This window comes from Scyliorhinus torazame, chromosome 5 (assembly GCF_047496885.1).
Source record: "Scyliorhinus torazame isolate Kashiwa2021f chromosome 5, sScyTor2.1, whole genome shotgun sequence".
Classification (NCBI taxonomy): Eukaryota; Metazoa; Chordata; class Chondrichthyes; order Carcharhiniformes; family Scyliorhinidae; genus Scyliorhinus; species Scyliorhinus torazame.
In genome coordinates this window covers 255,493,286-255,511,343 of record NC_092711.1, presented here as the reverse complement: position 1 = coordinate 255,511,343, position 18,058 = coordinate 255,493,286, and positions in this window count along the sequence as shown.

The window sequence follows — 18,058 nt, the reverse complement described above, 5'->3', positions numbered from 1 at the left end:
TTACCCTTAGTTTTATTTCAGGAACTGTAGCCATTTGGAAAAATTAGGCGGCAGAAACACAGTACAATTTGCCACCTGTTAAGAATAAGTCACAACACCTGCGCTAGGGTTTAAATATGGGACTGTCCCTTTAAAAACGTATGGTCACCCTAATTACTTAAGAATAGACAGCACTCCTGTTCTTCTAGACCCTACAAAAGAAAGCATGCGCGGGTTGGCCGGCGCCAACTCGCGCATGCGTGGTTGCCGTCCTCTCCAACTCCAAGTCCGCCCCTCAAGAAGATGGCGGACGGATCTTGCGGGGCCGCGGAAGGACGTAGGTCCTCCTTCAGAGAGAACGGCCCGACGATCGGTGGGCACCGATCGTGGGCCACCCGACATTTGAGGTACCCCCCGGTGCAGGATCCCCACTCCCCAACCCCGCAGGCCGCCCCCCCCCAGCGTTCCCGCGCTGTTCCCGCACTGTTCCCGACGGCAGCGACCAGGTGTGGATGGCACCGGGGGGTACCTGCCGTTTTGGGCTGGCCGCTCGGCCCATCCGGGCCTGAGAATAGCGGGGATGCCGGAGAATCGCCATTTTGGGTGTTTCGGGCGATTCTCCGGCCTCCGGCCCATTCCCGCCGCTTGGGAGAATCGCAGGAGGGCGTCGGACCGGCGTCGCGGGACAGTTTGGCGGCCCAGGCGATTCTCCCAACCGGCGCGACAGTGGAGAATCTCGCCCCCTGAGCGGCCAAGCCGAGGGGCTAGGCCCACGCCGGACTGATTTCCGCCCTGCCAGGTGGCGGGAAAGGCCTTTGGTGCCCCGCCAGCTGGCGCAAAACTGACTTTGCCGGGCGGCGCATGCGCGGGAGCGTCAGCGGCCGCTCACGGCATCCCCGCGCATGCGCAGTGGAGGGGGTCTCTTCCGCCTCCGCCATGGTGGAGACCATGGCGAAGGCAGAAGGAAAAGAGTGCCCCCACGGCACAGGCCCGCCAGCGGATTGGTGGGACCCGATCGCGGGCTAGGCCACCGGGGCCAGATCGCCCCGCGCCCCCCCCAGGACCCCGGAGCCCGCCCGCGCAGCCTTGTCCCGCCGGTAAGAGAGGTGATTTAATCCACGTCGGCGGCACAGGCATTCCAACAGTGGGACTTCGTCCCATCCGCCGGAGAATCGCCGTGGGGGGCCCACCAACCAGTGTGCCGCGATTCCCGCCCCCGCCGAATATCCGGTGCCGGATAATTCGGCAACCAGCTGGGGCGGGATTCACACCAGCCCCCGGTGATTCTCCGACCCGGCGGGGGGTCGGAGAATCCCGCCCCAGATGTGGCATGCACTTGGGGTGCGATTCTCCCAAAAGGGAGCAAAGTTCCCTGGTGAGCGCGCTTAGCCGCATGTTTGCTGGCACTCACACTGCCGGCAAACACATGCCTATTCAATGACACGCATGTTGAATAATATAATAATTCTTTATTGTCACAAGTAGGCTTACATTAACACTGCAATGAAGTTACTGTGAAAAGCTCCCAGTCGCCACATTCTCTCCATGAGGGAGAATTCAGAATGTCCAATTCACCTAACAAGAGCACTGAATGGGGAGCGTACAACCGAGGCTGTACAGAGCACTGCTTTGTTCCACTCGCTGGAACTCCACATAGTCGCGAACGATTGGGATGCCCCTGAAACACCCCACCTGCAACGCAATATGGAAGGGTCCTCCTCCACCCACAAGCCGGACAACGCTGGCTTGATCATGCACTTGCACAAAATCCCAGCTTGGCACCTTAGCAATGCCAACTTGGCATTCTGGCAGTGCCCAAGCCAGCTGGCAGTGCCACCAAAGCACCTTAGCAGTGCCAGGCTGGCCACCAGGTGGCACTGCCAAGGCGCTTGGCTGCCCAAAGGGCATGCAGCTGGGGACCTCCGATCCATGCAAGACCCCCACATGTGCTTTTCCATCTGGTCCCCGTTTGGGGACCCGTGCTGAATGGCACTCGCCCGAGGTCTCTGAGGCCAAGGGGGTGAATCCTAAAGCCTCAGTAACCTCGGGAATCAGCACATTAGAGTGAGGCTTACTGCCTTGCGCTAACATGCAGATTTGCTAAAAGGTGATACCCCCCATGTGGGAGGGATTCACATCGCATCATCGTGCGAGATTGCGTTGAATCGTACAAGGCGTTGTGAGCCAGGTAGATCCCAGGAGCGGGGTCTCCCGGCTTTCAACAGCCACGCTGCGCTGCGGCAAGCTGCTTTTATAGCGCAACGTGACCATTGGATCACGCCCTTGCTTTTTTACCAAATGAGCAAGGTGAAAATCAGACTCCACCCCTTTCTCCAATACAGATAAAATTAAAATTGGGCAACTTTGAAAAATTACATTTAATGTAATGTCACCAGAAAGAGTGGTAAGGAAATTTATTTCCTTCTAGTTATCTTGATTGGGCTTCATCTTCACAAATGTATTGGGGTATCGTGCCTGGCATAGTCCTGATAAAGTCTATTACATTAGCTCAGCCTCTTTAATCCCTTCCATTGTTCATATTGAGGGAGTAGAAATTCTGCTGTAACTCAGAAACTACACACCATTCCCATAGAGAAGCAAGAATCGGATCAATGTTGTGGTGAACACTACTCTAGGACTAAATGTTGATCAATGAACCGCAGCAATTCCTTGGCAAGTATTTCAACAAAAAACATTCACCATTTTGTGCTGACATATAAATAAGATAAATGTGACACCATTTTGTGCTGACATCTAAATAGCATCATTGTGTCACCCTAAGTATGGAAAGATATTTTGTTTCCTCTAGTGCTGAGACCACCCAAAGGTTCCAGTACAGAATATTATCAATCTTGATTGAAAACAGCTTCAATGTAACAAACACTGACTAAGAACTTAGGAACCAGTTAGTACCAGCGAGGCTACTGGACCATATGTACAGCATTTAATAAAAAGAAAGAACACCCGTTTTCCGGTGCAGCGCACTCCCGTCGGCAGTGGGATTCTCCATCCTGGCAGCCGGCCAATGGGGTTTCTCATTCCCCAAGCCTTCGGAAAATCTACGGGCGTGAGTGCGCTGCCAGCGAAACGGAGGATCCCGCCGATAGAGAATCCAGCCCTACAACTTTAAGGTTTCCAAATTTGTCTTTGATGACCCTTTTGGTTCATTATTAACCCGGGTGGGGGGGGGAGATTTTCTGCTCCCGTTTCTGGGGTGCGGGAATGGCGGCTGGGGTGGAAGATCCCACGGGAGTCCCAAAATGATTTTTATGCTGGTGGGATTTCCCAGATTGGTCATCCCTGCTCCCTTCCAATCACATAGTGGGAATCTGGACTTTTATCTCAATTTGAATAGATTTAAATATTATCAGGTCTCCCTCGTCTTGCCATTGGATTGCCCATTCATATCGGCGTGAGAGCACCTGGCAAGACGTGCACCTGGCAAGCAGACGTGCTGGAGGTGCACAGGTGAGTACTGCCCCGAGGGGAGAGGGTCATGCCCGGACACCACCCTGGTACAGCCCCAACGCACTGACCCAAGGCATTGTTCCCCAGCACACCGATCTTTTGAAAATGTAAGTTGATGGCGGGCCGGGCTCAATCAGTGCCCACCCCGCCAGCATGGTGTCGTGGGACCCGTCCCTTAACCTTTTTTGACTAAGCGTCTAACAGTATGGGGGAGGAAGCGGTCCTGGAGGCCAATGCCTTCCATCCTCTTTTTCCCACCTGCTACATCAGTCTGCAGAAACATTTCTGCCCTCTGTAACAATATTGTGATTCTGAGCTACTCATCTCCAGACTCCCCAAAGACTGTCCACTATCTACAAGGCACATATCAGAATGTAATGGAATACAATCGAATTATCTGAATGATGCAGCTCCAACAACGTTCAAGAAACCCGACATCATCCAGGACACAGCAGCCTGCTTGATTAGCACACCATCCGCCATCTTAAACATTGACTCCCTCCACCGGCCAGTGGCACCAGCGTGTGCCATATACAAGATGCACTGCAGCAAATCAACAAGTCTCCTTCCGCAGCACTTTCAAAACCTGCAATCTCTACCATATGGCAGGACAAGGGCAGCAGATGCATGGGAACACTACCACTTGCAAGTTCCCATCCAAGCCACAAACCATCCTGACTTGAAAATGTAATGTTGATACTTCACTGCTGTTGGGTCAAAATCCTGGAACTCCCTTCCTATTGCACTGTTGGCGTCTCTCAACGCACATCATAAAAATCATAGAATCAGAATCCCTACAGTGCAGAAGGAGGCCATTCGGTCCATCATGTCTGCACTGACCCTCCAAAGGAGCACCCTATTTAGGCCCAATCCCCCAGCCCAATCCCCGTAACCCCACTAACCTTTGGACACTTGGGGGCAATTTAGCATAGCCAATCCACCTAACCGGCACATCTTTGAACTGTGGGAGGAAACCGGAGCACCCGGAGGAAACCCAGGCAGGCACGGGAAGAACGTGCAAACTTCACACAGTCACGCGAGGTCGGAAATGAACCCGGGACCCTGCCGCTGTGAGGCAGCAATGCTAACCACTGTGTGCCACCATTCTGCTTGGACTGCAGTAGTTCAAGAAGGTAGCTTTCCGCCAACCTTTCAAGCGCAATTTGGGATGGGCAACAAATGCTGGGCCAGCCAGCATTGCGCCTAGCCTGTGAAATAATATAAAATATATGGGCCGGGATTCTCCCCCAACCGGCGGGCAGGCCGTATCGGCGGCAAAGAGCGGCGTGAACCACCCCGGCGTCGGGTCGCCCGGAAGTTGCGGAATCCTCCGCACTTCCGGGGGCGAGGCCGACACTGGAGTGGTTGGCGGCGCGCCAACCGGCGGCGAAGGGCCTCCGCCGGCCGGCGCGAGTTGGCGCATGCACGGGAGCGCCAGCGTGTTCTGGCGCATGCGCAGAACCGCTGGCGTGATCCCTGCACATGCACAGGGGGTTTCTTCTCCGTGCCGGCCATGGCAGAGCTTTACAGAAGCTGGCGCGGAGGGAAAGAATGCCTCCACGGCACAGGCCCGCCCGCAGAATGTTGGGCCCCGATCACGGGCCAGGCCACCGTGCCCCCCCCCCCCTCCCCCCGCAGGCCGCCCTCAGAACCAGGTCCCGCCGGTATGGACCTTTTGTATTTCACGCTGGCGGGACCGGCTGAAAACGGGCGGCCACTCGGCTCATCGGGGCCCAGAGAATTGCCGGGGGGCCACTGCCAATGGCCCCCGACCGGCGTGACGTGATCCCAGCCCCCGCCAAAAAAACGGCACCGGAGAATTCGGCATCCGGCGTCGGAGCGACGGGGCGGGATTCACAGTTTGAGGTGAGTGCAACAATGCTTTCCGCTATAGTACTGCACTGTTGCTGATGCTGCTGTGGCAGACCTGTTGCTGCCCTCCATCTTCATGCCGAGCTAGTCTTCATGGACAGCACTGTTCTGCTGGGCCCATGGACTCTCCTGCGCCACCGAGTCAAATCAGTTTTGTGCCAGGAGTTTCCATGGGTGTCCTTCCCCTGGTGCCACACAGCCATGCCTATCTGGGCAGCACTGTGCAGTGGAGCCATGAGGCCACTGCAACAAAGGTATGTATGCAAGGTGAGGGGGGTGGAGGTGGGGAGGATGGTGCATGAAGACCGAACAAAGACAAGGATGGCAATGTGGAAGGAGGGCTGCGCATGGAGGGAGGGATAGGGTGAGGGTTCACAATGGTAGGTAGAAGTGCAAGGAGGTGGATGAAGATGACAAACAATGGAAGATAGAGGGAAGACTGAGGGGAGTTTAGCCAAACCACAAAATGCCTGCATGAAAAGCTCATAAATAAGGGAGTCAAAGAGATATCACATTGTTTACTGGAAAAGGGTGCATGAAGACTCCAGCAGCAGTGTATAGAAGTCCAAGTGGGGCTTGGGCACCTCACAGGTGATGTGGGCCCCGGGGTGGGGGGTTGCTGGCGGGCGAGGTGGTTGAATTGAGGAATAGACTTTTTCTTGAGGCTGCTAACCGTTTCCCTCTGGGTTGGTGACATTGTGCATGGACTGGCAAAGACAGGTGGGCTGGAGAGAGTGCTGGACTGGTATTTAAATATGGTGCCGGGAATTAGCTGAGGGCAGACATCTATGTCAGCTGTCGGCCTACAAGGAAAGTCAGAGGGGAACTCACCTGTGCATTATTGACGTTTCAAGCGTAAAATCTGGCCCAGGAACCTGCCATTCTGGTCGGCCAGACAGACGCCACTGCCATTGCAATCAAGTCTCACATTCCTAAATTAATGCAATTTTAGCTGTGATTAGCATTATTTTCATTGTTTTGGTTATTTTAGAGGTACCAAGGCCCATATTAATTAGCTAGCTAACATACAACAATGTTGTCATTTTTTCAGACATCATTTGAATTCTTAAATTAAATCGATATCTTTATAAGCAGCACCAACATGCACAATGTTATGTTTTATTGTCAAACTTTTACAATAAAATTTACCTTTTTCATTCCAAGTTCTCATATTTTATGGTAGCTTACACTGGCAGCAGAAGTTATCACAAAACCAGATGAAAATGGCAACATGCATTGCAAAAATTAAAAAATACAAAATCCTGACCAAAATATTTTTTCTCTCCAATGGAATACATGAATAAAATTATTTATATTATTCATAAAGAACAATGGTATGGTCAAAACTAAAAATACATTTTTTAAACTGGAAGATTTGCTTTACTCTTTCCTCTTATACCAACTTGTTTTATTAACCGGTGGAAAAACTGGCTAAAACACAACATTTTACTCAATTATACATACAGTTTAAAAAATCTACTGAGAGGGAAAAGAAAAATACACAAATGTAGTTGAGGGATATGGGATTAATGTAATGTCCTTGAAATAATAGGGTAAGAACACATTGAATGCAAGCCGATCAGGTGTTCTGAATTAAAATCTGGGTTTATTGCCAGATGCAGTAAATGTATATTCAATCTATAATTATCATAACCTAAACCTTACCATGTGGTTCATCCTTTTAATATGTGCTGATAGAAATAATCTTCCATGGATGTCACCCTCTGGCCTCTGAATATAATGAGATCTGCTTGTAGATGTACAAGGTTCAAACCAGTCCAAGATGAATTAAGTTCCAGCTTGTGACATTAATTAACCTTTGATCACCCAAAACAACCTCCCTTTCAGCCCCAGTGACCCGTATCTGAAGCTCTGCCTTAACTGATAGCAATTTAAATTTTAAATAACATCCAAGTCTTCAGGGAAGGATAAACTCCCTCAAATGAGAAAATTAATAACAATCAAACTTTAAACTCAAGTGCCAAGCAACAACCATCTCCAACAAGACAAAATCTAAACATTTCCCCTTGATATTCAGTGGCATTACCATCTAAATCTCCTGTTATTAACTGCCTGGGGGTTGCCATTGACCAGAAACTGGGCTGGATCAACCATATGAATGATGTGGCTACAAGAGTGGGTCAAAGGCTGAGAATTCGGAGACAAGTAATTCACCACCGACTCCCAAAGCCTGACCACAATCTACAAGGCACAAGTCAGGAGAGTAATGGAATGCTCTCCATTTACCTGGATCAGTGTGACTCTGCACAAGTAGCTTGACACCATGCAGAATAAAGCAGCCCCCTAGACTGACACCCCGTCCATCAAATTAAACATTTGTTTCCTCCACCATTGGCACACAATAGCAGCAGTGTGTACTATACTCAGGCTGCACTGCAGCAACTCACCAAGACTCTTTCAATAGCACCTTCTCATGAACGCTACCACCTAAGAGGACAAGGACAGCAGATGCATAAGAATATCACTACTGCACGTTCCCTCTGAGGCACACGCCATCCTGACTTGGAACTATCTCACCATTCCTTCCCTGTCAAGGGATCAAAATCCTAGAATTTCCATCCTAACAGAAATTGTGGGACCTGCACTAGATGGATTACATTTAAGAAAGTGATACACCAAAACATACTTAAATATTTTTTTAAGGTAATAGTGGAAGAAACAAATTTAAGCATTCACGTAGTAATTTATTTTCAGGTTGCTGATGTTACCACAGAAAAATTATTGCAGAAGTGTTTTTACAAATATATTTTGTAATTAGAGAATAGGATTGTGATTTAGCATGACTGGATTCAAACTATAGCATGCTTTGAACGCCCAGAATTGACCTAAACTGTGAACTCTTCATTTTGATAAATAAAATATTTTTTTGCTACTTTGTAATCTGAAGCCGGGTATTTACTACTACACCTCACTTCTCATTATTGTCATGGCCTGTAAGGCATGTCATATTCATAATCTTAAACATGGACTCTGCTCATGGAAACATATACAACTGGCTTTATTCATTTAAAAATGGACGCCTATGAAGTGTTAAGATGGCTGCCAAGGGAGTTGGGTGATATGTGCAACTTCAGTGCAAATAATCAAGCTTCCAGAAGGATCTGGGGCGAGATTCTCCGACCCCCCGCCGGGTCAGAGAATCACCGGGGGCTGGCGTGAATCCCGCCCCCGCCGGTTGCCGAAGTCTCCGGCATCGGAGATTCGGCGGGGGCGGGAATCGCGCCGTGCTGGTTGGCGGGCCCCCCCGCGCGATTCTCCGGCCCGAATGGGCCGAAGTCCCGCCGCTAAAATGCCTGTCCCGCCGGCGTAAATTAAACCACCTACCTTACCGGCGGGACAAGGCGGCGCGGGCGGGCTCCGGGGTCCTGGGGGGGGGCGCGGGGCGATCTGGCCCCTTGGGGGGTGCCCCCACGGTGGCCTGGCCCGCGATCAGGGCCCACCGATCCGCGGGCGGGCCTGTGCCGTGGGGGCACTCTTTCCCTTCCGCCTCCGCCACGGTCTTCACCATGGCGGAGGCAGAAGAGACTCTCTCCACTGCGCATGCGCGGGAATGCCATCAGCGGCCGCTTACGCTCCCGCGCATGCGCCGCCCGGAGATGTCATTTCCGCGCCAGCTGGCGGGGCACCAAAGGCCTTTTCCGCCAGCTGGCGGGGCGGAAATCCATCCGGTGCCGACCTAGCCCCTCAAGGTTGGGGCTCGGCCCCCAAAGATGCGGAGCATTCCGCACCTTTGGGGCGGCGCGATGCCCGACTGATTTGCACCGTTTTGGGCGCCAGTCGGCGGACATCGCGCTGTTTCTGGAGAATTTCGCCCATGAGTAGGCCATTCAGCCCTTCAAGCCTCCTCTGCCATTTAATAAGATAATGGTAAGTTCTGGAGCAGAGGTCATCAGTACTATTGCCATAATGTTGTCAGGCATCCACTTTTGCAGCATTCAGTGCCTTCAGCCATTTTTTGATGTCATTTGGAGTTAATCAAATTGACAGAAGACTGGCAATAATAATCCACTCAATAATTCAGGCTGATGTGGTTGCAAATGCTTCAACCTTGACTTGTGTACTGATCTGCTGGGCTCTCCCAACATTGAGCATGGAGAGCCCTTTTCACTCCACTAGCCTCCACTTTCAAATAATAATAACCGCTTATTGTCACAAGTAGGCTTCAATGAAGTTACTGTGAAAAGTCCCTAGTCGCCACATTCCGGCGCCTGTTCGGGGAGGCTGGTACGGGAATTGAACCCGTGCTGCTGGTCTTGTTCTGCATTACAAGCCAGCTGCCTTAGCCCACTGTGCTAAACCAGCCCCAGGATCATCCTTCATCATTTCTGCTAATTCCAGCATGCTGCCACCACTAAACACATCTTCCCCGCACCCTGCATTCAGCATTCTGCAGGGATCACTACCCCCATGACACCTGGTCCACTCCTCCAGTGTCCCCAACCCTTCAACTGCTTCCTACAGCACTTTCCCATGCAACCGCAGAATGGGCAACACCCGATACTTTACCTCCTCGCTCCTCACTGTTCAAGGTCCCAAACACTCCTTTCAGGTAAAGCAACATTTTACTTGCACCTCCTTTAATTAGGTTTGCTGTATTCGCTGCTCAAAATGCGGTCTCCTCTACATTGGAGAGACAAAATGCAGACCGAGTGACCGCTTTGCAGGGCACAATCTCTCAGTCCACAAGGATGATCCCTACCTTCCGGTGGCTTGTTATTGCAACTCAGCATCTTGCTCTCATGCACACATGACCATCCTTGGCCTGCTGCAATGCTCCAGTGAAGCCCAACACAAACTGGAAGAAAAACACCCATCCTCTGATTCGACACATTGCTGCCTTCTGGACTCAACATTGTGGTCAACAACTTTAGCTTGCGAACTTTCCCCTCCAGCTTGACCCCCTTTTTGTCTTTTGATTTCCTTGGTTTGCCCCAGTATAACTTCTCCTGCCACCTGTCCCTTGTTTTTCAGTTTTTCTCCCACTGAGCACTGACCTCTGTTCTCCTGTTAAAACATTCTGCTATCTTACCTTTATGTCACTATTAGCACTTCTTCAGTCCTTAATGCTACTATTAGTACCCCATCTGTCTTATATTTATGACATCTTTGTCAATTTCTCCTCCACCGCTCCCATCCAAATGCCCAGCTATATAATCCATTACATTTTTTATCCCTCTTCAGTTCTGACGAAGAGTCCTGTGAACTCAAAACCATGATCAGCTGACTGGGTCCCGCCGGAATCGGGATGGGATGTGGCTGGTAGATCCCGGGAGAGGCCTCGTCCGGGATTCCCGACGGCTGTTACACCTCGCGAGATCTAACCAGATCTCGCACGATATTGCAATCTGAGTACTGCCCACAATGGACGGGGCTCAGTCTCTCACACTTAAGCGAGTTTGAAAGCCCACTTAGGCCACGCCGGATTGAATGGCCAACCGGCATCTATCGCCTCGCCAAGGAGGCCCCAGCCAAGTGCCGATTAGTACTGGCCCCCACAACCAGGGACCAGGTGTACCAGAACTTAGAGGGTCTCCAGGCATTTGCTGCTGAGTTTATCCAGCATTTTCTGTTCTTATTTGTAGTGTTTTGCTTTTATTTATTATTGAGAATGAATATATTTGTGGAGTCTCTTCCTCCAGTGAATTGATTAATTTGCCGCCACAATTCGCGATTGGGTGTGGTAGGACTGCAGAGTTTAGATCTGGGGCGAAATTCTCCCGAAACGGCGCGATGTCCGTCGACTGGCGCCCAAAACGGCGCCAATCAGACGGGCATCGCGCCGCCCCAAAGGTGCGGAATGCTCTGCATCTTTGGGGGCCGAGCCCCAACATTGAGGGGCTAGGCCGACGCCGGAGGAATTTCCGCCCCGCCAGCTGGCGGAAACGGCCTTTGTTGCCCCGCCAGCTGGCGCGGAAATGACATCTCGGGGCGGCGCATGCGCGGGAGCGTCAGCGGCCGCTGACAGTTTCCCACGCATGCGCAGTGGAGGGAGTCTCTTCCGCCTCCGCCACGATGGAGACCGTGGCGGAGGCGGAAGGGAAAGAGTGCCCCCACGGCACAGGCCCGCCCACGGATCGGTGGGCTCCGATCGCGGGCCAGGCCACCGTGGGGGCACCCCTCGGGGCCAGATCGCCCCGCGCCCCCCCCAGGATCCCGGAGCCCGCCCACGCCGCCTTGTCCCGCCGGTAAGGTAGGTGATTTAATTTACGCCGGCGGGACAGGCAATTTATCAGCGGGACTTCGGCCCATCCGGGCTGGAGAATCGAGCGGGGGGGGGCCCACCAACCGGCGCGGCCCGATTCCAGCCCCCGCCGAATATCCGGTGCCGGAGACTTCGGCAACCGGCGGGGGGTCGGAGAATGTCGCCCAGGATCTGTTGGTTGTCGTTTACCTTTGTGTATCACATGTTGCTTCAGCTGTTTGGCACACGGAGTCCTGAGTTGTAGCTCCTCCAGGTTGATTCCTCATTTTTAGGTATGCCTGATGCTGCTCCTGGCATGCCCTCCTGCACTATTTGTGTTTCTATACAATTTTGCTGCTACTGAGAGCCCACAACGGCTCATGGATGTCTGAGTTGCTAAATCTGTTTGAAAACTATTCCATTTCACCCAGTGGTAGTGCCACACAATAGCTGGAGGGTATCGTCGATGTGTGGATGGGACTTTGCCTCTACAATGATTCCGCCATATTGTCATGGACAGATGCACCTGCATCTGGTGAGAATGAGATCAAGTAGGTTTTTCCCTTTTGTTGGTTCCCTCACCACCAGCCATAGAATCTGTCTCACGCCTATGTCCTTTAGGACTCAGCCAGCTCGGTCACTTTTGGTGATAGACATTGATGGAATACATTCTGCACCCTTGCCACCCTCAGAAACTCCTCCACGTAGTGTTCAACTATTTCATTAGTTGAGCGTGGGGGGGGGGAGGAGTTGTTTGGGGAACAGTATGTGATAACCAGCAGGAGGTGGCCTTGCCCATGTTTGACCTGATGCTTTAAGACTTATTGGGTTCCGGAGTCAATTTTGAAGACTCCCAGGACCACTTCCTCCTAATTGTATGCCACTGTGCCGCGATATCTGTGGGGTCTGCCTTGCCAGTGGGAGAAGATGGTGGTGTCTGGGACGTGATCTGTAAGAAATGATTCAGTGAGTATGATTATATCAGATTATTCTGTGGGACTGCTCCCACAATTTTGGCACAACCTCCCAAAATGTTGGTAAGGAGAACTTTACAGAGTCAGGTGTGTCGTTGTTGTTTCCTGTGCCAAGGTCAACACTGGGTGGTTTCATTCCTTTTATAACTTTGTAGTGGTTTGAGACAACTGAGTGGCTTGCTCGGCCCTTAGAGAAGCATTTAAGGGTCAACCACATTGCTATAGGCCTGAAGTCACATCTAGCCATGCCAGACCATTTCCTTAAAATGACAACGATTTCATGGCCATGATTAGACCAGCTTTTTAATTTCAGATTTAATAATTAATGGCATTTTAAATTCCACCAGTTCCCACTTTCCCAGAACCTGGGCCTCTGAATCACCACACCAGTGATATTACCACTGCTTCACCCTTGCTTTGTTCAGCCTGTTCTGACAATCATAAATTGAGTTATTATTTATTCACTTTAACATTTTTATTTGGATGGATTATTTTATTTCTGTCATTGGTATCCTCCTCAAGGGCGGCACTTGAAAATGCTTATGGTTCCTTCAGGCTTTTCACAATCATACCAATTACCTCTCTGTGCAGAATACTCAGACCTTGATAAATTGGATGCAAGGTGGAGACTTTAGGCAGCCAATATTATTGAAGTAATTTACAAGATTGCTGTGTGACAGGACAAGGAAGAGCAGAGATGTTCCAGTGTGCAAAGTGGAATGTTGGCAATGTCGAATAAGAATGGAGATCGGTGAGGAAGGGGTTCCTTATGGCCGAACAATGACAAAGATTCTTGTGTCAAAAATGGATAATGTTAGACCGTAAAACCATTAAAATAGTGAATCAGGAGATGGAATCTCAGGGTAAAAGGGATTGAACAAATGAGAAATGATGACAAATGAAGAGAAAAAAGGGAGATTTATGATAGATTAGCAAAGTTAAGCACGGAGCACTGTTCAGATAAGAAGAATGTTCCTGCTTGCTACGAGCTGTGATAAAATCTCAATAATAGGCATCTGCTCCTTCAATGCAAAAATTATTTAAGGCTGAATATCATTTAGTAACAAGATTCAAAGGAGAATGAATGAGTTTGTGAGGGCTCTTTAATCTGTTACCAGAAAACTCCGAGATTTAGGTCCGGGGTGTCTAAGACTGAATAAAAATCATGGTTGTGCAGGGATAAGTATATTCTGGGAATGCTCAATTATCTGAGTGTGGGAGGTGGTTGATAATGTAACTGCTGGGGTTCCTGAATAACCCCAAATTATCCTTAAAACTATCCCAGAAGCAAGGCAACTGAAGAAGTGACAACTGTGGTCTGCATGATTGGAATTTTTGCTGAATAAAAGAACAAGATATATTTGTATAGTGTTACTCACATATGGGAAAGTCTGGGGGAAATTCACAAGGAGATAAAAATTGGACATCAGTGGGAATAGCAGAAATTGAAGTGGATGGAATAGATGTTTCAGAGGCTTTTGAGGAAAAATGAAACTACCGATGGCATGAGTGGTTTGGGAAGGAAGTTGCTGGGGGCTATTGAATGAAGGATCAGTATCAATGGTGAAAGAGCAGGATTGAGAGATAACTGAGCTAAAACAATGGAAGGTGGAATGTTGCTTGGGGGGATCTCTAACTGGAGGAGGATGAGATTGAGCTATGGAGGGATTTCAAAATAAAGACAAGGATCATCAATTTAATATGCTGAGGAGTGGAGAAGTGGAGCTGGCAAGGATCCGGGTAAGCGTACTGCACCATCTTTTGCAGTGGGAAAGTTTAGAATTAACTGGAATTTCTGAGGGAAACAACAAAGAACAAAGAACAGTACAGAACAGGAACAGACCCTTCGGCCCTCCAAGCCTACGCCGATCACGTGTCCTATTTAGACCAACCGCCTGTATCCTTCTATACCCCGTCTGTTCATGTGTCTATGTGAAACCTGGGAGATAAACATTGATCCTTGTTATGATAAAAGAACATGGGGCGAGATTCTCCGACCACCCGCCGGGTCGGAGAATCGCCGGGGGCGGGCGTGAATCCCACCCCCGCCGGTTGCCAAATTCTCCGGCACCGGATATTCAGCGGGGGCGGGAATCGCGGTGCGCCGGTTGGTGGCCCCCCCCCCCTCCCGGCGATTCTCCGGCCCGGATGGGCCGAAGTCCCGCCGCTAAAGTGCCTGTCCCGCCGGCGTAGATTAAACCACCTACCTTACCGGCAGGACAAGGCGGCGCTGGCGGGCTCCGGGGACCTGGGGGGGCGCGGGGCGATCTGGCCCCGGGGGGTGCCCCCACAGTGGCCTGGCCCGCGATCGGGGCCCACCGATCCGCAGGCGGGCCTGTGCCGTGAGGGCACTCTTTTCCTTCCACCTCCGCCACGGTCTCCACCATGGCGGAGGCAGAAGAGACTCCCTCCAATGCGCATGCGTGGGAATGCCGTCAGCGGCTGCTAACGCTCCCGCACATGCGCCGCCCGGAGATGTCATTTACACGCCAGCTGGCGGGGCACCCAAGGCCTTTTCCGCCAGCTGGCGGGGCGGAAATTTGTCCGGCGCCGACCTAGCCCCCTTAAGGTTGGTGCTCGGCCCCCAAAGATGCGGAGCATTCCGCACCTTTGGGGTGGCGCAATGCCCGACTGATTTGCGCCGTTTTGGGCGCCAGTCGGCGGACATCACACCGTTTCCAGAGAATTTCGTCCATGATGTGAGAAAAATGCAGACTTGGCAAATAGTTGTAAAGTATAATGGTTTGAATCTTGCAGTCCCGATAGCGGCATCGCTACTTCCAGGAATCCCAATTCTGCTTGAATCTTGAATTGACTCTGATGGTCGCATTGAGACCAGTTTTATGTACACTTTACCTGATTGCCCTATACTTACACCAATATCTACACTGATTTAGTTAGGGCACCCCCTAGCCAGTGCAGAGTCTGCTCAAGAGTGTACCCCTTTAAATCAGCAGGGGCGTGTTAAAACACTCCTGCGTCTCTGGCACCCCACCTAGATCGCCTGCATCTGCTCCCCCTTCCCCAACCCACTACACCCTTTGCTCCTTAGTCCCGCTGATGTCTGAGAGAAACGTGGGGGTGCAGAGTGATCGGCGGGGAAGGGTAGGGAACTGGGGTGGCAGTGGTGAGATGAGTCCAGTATAAGGGTCTGGAACATACATTTAATATGGTTAATATGGAAATGAGTACAGTACTATTCACACAGTTACGTAAGAAGACTCGAATCTAGAGTCAGCGTAGTATTGGCCTGGCATGTTTGGACGGAAGATGGAAATAGCTCCTTACCTTTAACTTTATATTTCCATATGGTTACATGTAGTAAATAAGGACTTGCTGTTAACATACACAAAGCAATGAAGGTTTATTTAACAGGCATATTCTGTAACCAACACCATCCCAACAGTGAAGAGTCCGGGCTGCTTGTGGAAGATGGGTGAGCAGCCCAGGGGTGCCGGGAGAGATGGGGAAGTGAGCTTTTCAGAAGGCACTAATCGGGGTGTGAGCCTAGTTGGAGACCCCAGGGACTGGCAATGGAGCTGAGCATGGGATGCTGGTGTGGGAGCTGGAATTAAAAGACTAAAGACAAAGTTTAAAATGATTAAAATCAGGAAAATTAGAGATAGGCAATGAATGCTGACCTAACAAGCATCGCAAGAATGAATTAAAAAATGTTAATGTCAGGTGGTAACACTGCTCACACCGAAATGCCTAACTATATGATGTTAAACATCAAAATGCAAATTAGGCTAAAGAATAATACATTTTCTTACTTATTTTGTTAATTTTCTTATTGGTCCCCAGTAAACATTTGTTAATTCTTTATAATTTGATGTTAGATAATTAGGAGCCCCAAGATAATATGAAACTTACTTGAACATTAATGGGCATTGTTCTAATGGAAAATGTTGAACAAACTATCTTTGGAAAAACAAAAGAGCAACTTTGATATTTTCTTATTGCAAAATGCCACATGATGCATTTTTAATTGTATTAATATATGACATTGAATCATATATATGTTTACAAACTGAGAAAAATATCTTTGCCAAAACCATTTCCAATGAAGGCAGTGGGGTTAATTCTCCGCGCTCCCCAGCCGTATGTTTCTCGGCAGCGCTCCATTGCTGGCAATGGAATTCTCCATTCCCGCCACTGGTCAATGGGATTTCCTATTGTAGCCACCACTCACGCGGTTCGCTTGAGACTTTGAGGTGAGTGCAAGATAGCCTACCTGCCGTGTTGCTGTGCTGCTCCTGATGTGGTGTTGGTTCCTACTGTCCATCTCCACACAGAGCTGCTCTTCACGGACAACACCATGCTGCTGGACCAATGGACCCTCCTGTGTCACTGTCTCGGATCAGTACAGGGCTCACCTTCGCTTAGTGCCGCACATCAGTGTCTATTTGGACAGCATTGTGGTGCTGGGTGTCATGATATCCACACCAGCATATCATGGTGCAATCACACACACACTGATGGACAGGCAGTTGGACCAACCAGCACACACATAACATCGCAGCCAATCACCAGTGAGAGCACACGCAGTATAAAACAGGGAACACCACAGTTCCTGCTCATTCTACCAGGAGATAGCTCAGAGCACAGAGCTCACAGCGTGCCACTCAGACATAGACCATGTGCTGAGTGCCTCACTAAGATAGTGATAGGGCTGGGTCCACAGGTTAGCTGGTGAAGCACGTACCCAAGCCAGCAGTTAGTAGTTGTCATTGTTAAGACAATCAAACAAAGTTGTACCATCTACAGCCGTGTTGGATCATTTGTGCATCGGAACACCCAACACGGCATGATACCAGTAGTGGAAGCTAACTAGCGACTGTGAGACCTACCTGCCTCCTTTCAGAAATCCGCCATCCTGCTCCATGGAAAACATCAGCCCGCTGCAGCCGCTCTGCATGGCTGGAAATCTTGGCATAAACTGGAAGCTGTTTAAACAGCGCTTCCAGCTCTTCCTAGAAGCCACAGACAGGGAGAATGCATCGGACACCAGGAAGATTGCCCTCCTCCTCTCCACGGCGGGGCAACACGCCATCCACATCTACAACTCCCTGGCATTCGCGGAAGGCGAGTACAAGACAAAATATAAGACGGTGCTTCTGAAGTTTGAGGAACACTTCAGCTTGGAAGTTAATGAGAGCTTTGAGAGGTACCTCTTCCAGCAGCGCCTGCAGGGTAAGATGAGCCTTTCCAATCTTACTTGACACACCTCCGTATCCTCGCGCAGTCCTGCGGCTATGAGGCCACCTCCAACTCCATAATATGGGATCAGATAGTTTTTGGGGTCATCTCGGACACCCTATGCCAGCAGCTCCTAATAATAAAGCGCCTCACCCTAGCGACTGCCATCGAGACCTGCGTCCTCCATGAGAACGCGACCAGCCGGTACTCCCAAATCCAGGCGGCCGAAACGGCACGGCACGGGTCCTACGGGGCGGAGCGGGTCCAGTCGATCGAATTCCTCCCGGCCCGCGGCCCGGACAAGGGCGGCCATTTTGCGCGCTTTCCGAGGCCTCCCACACTTGTACGCGCCAAAAGAGGGGAC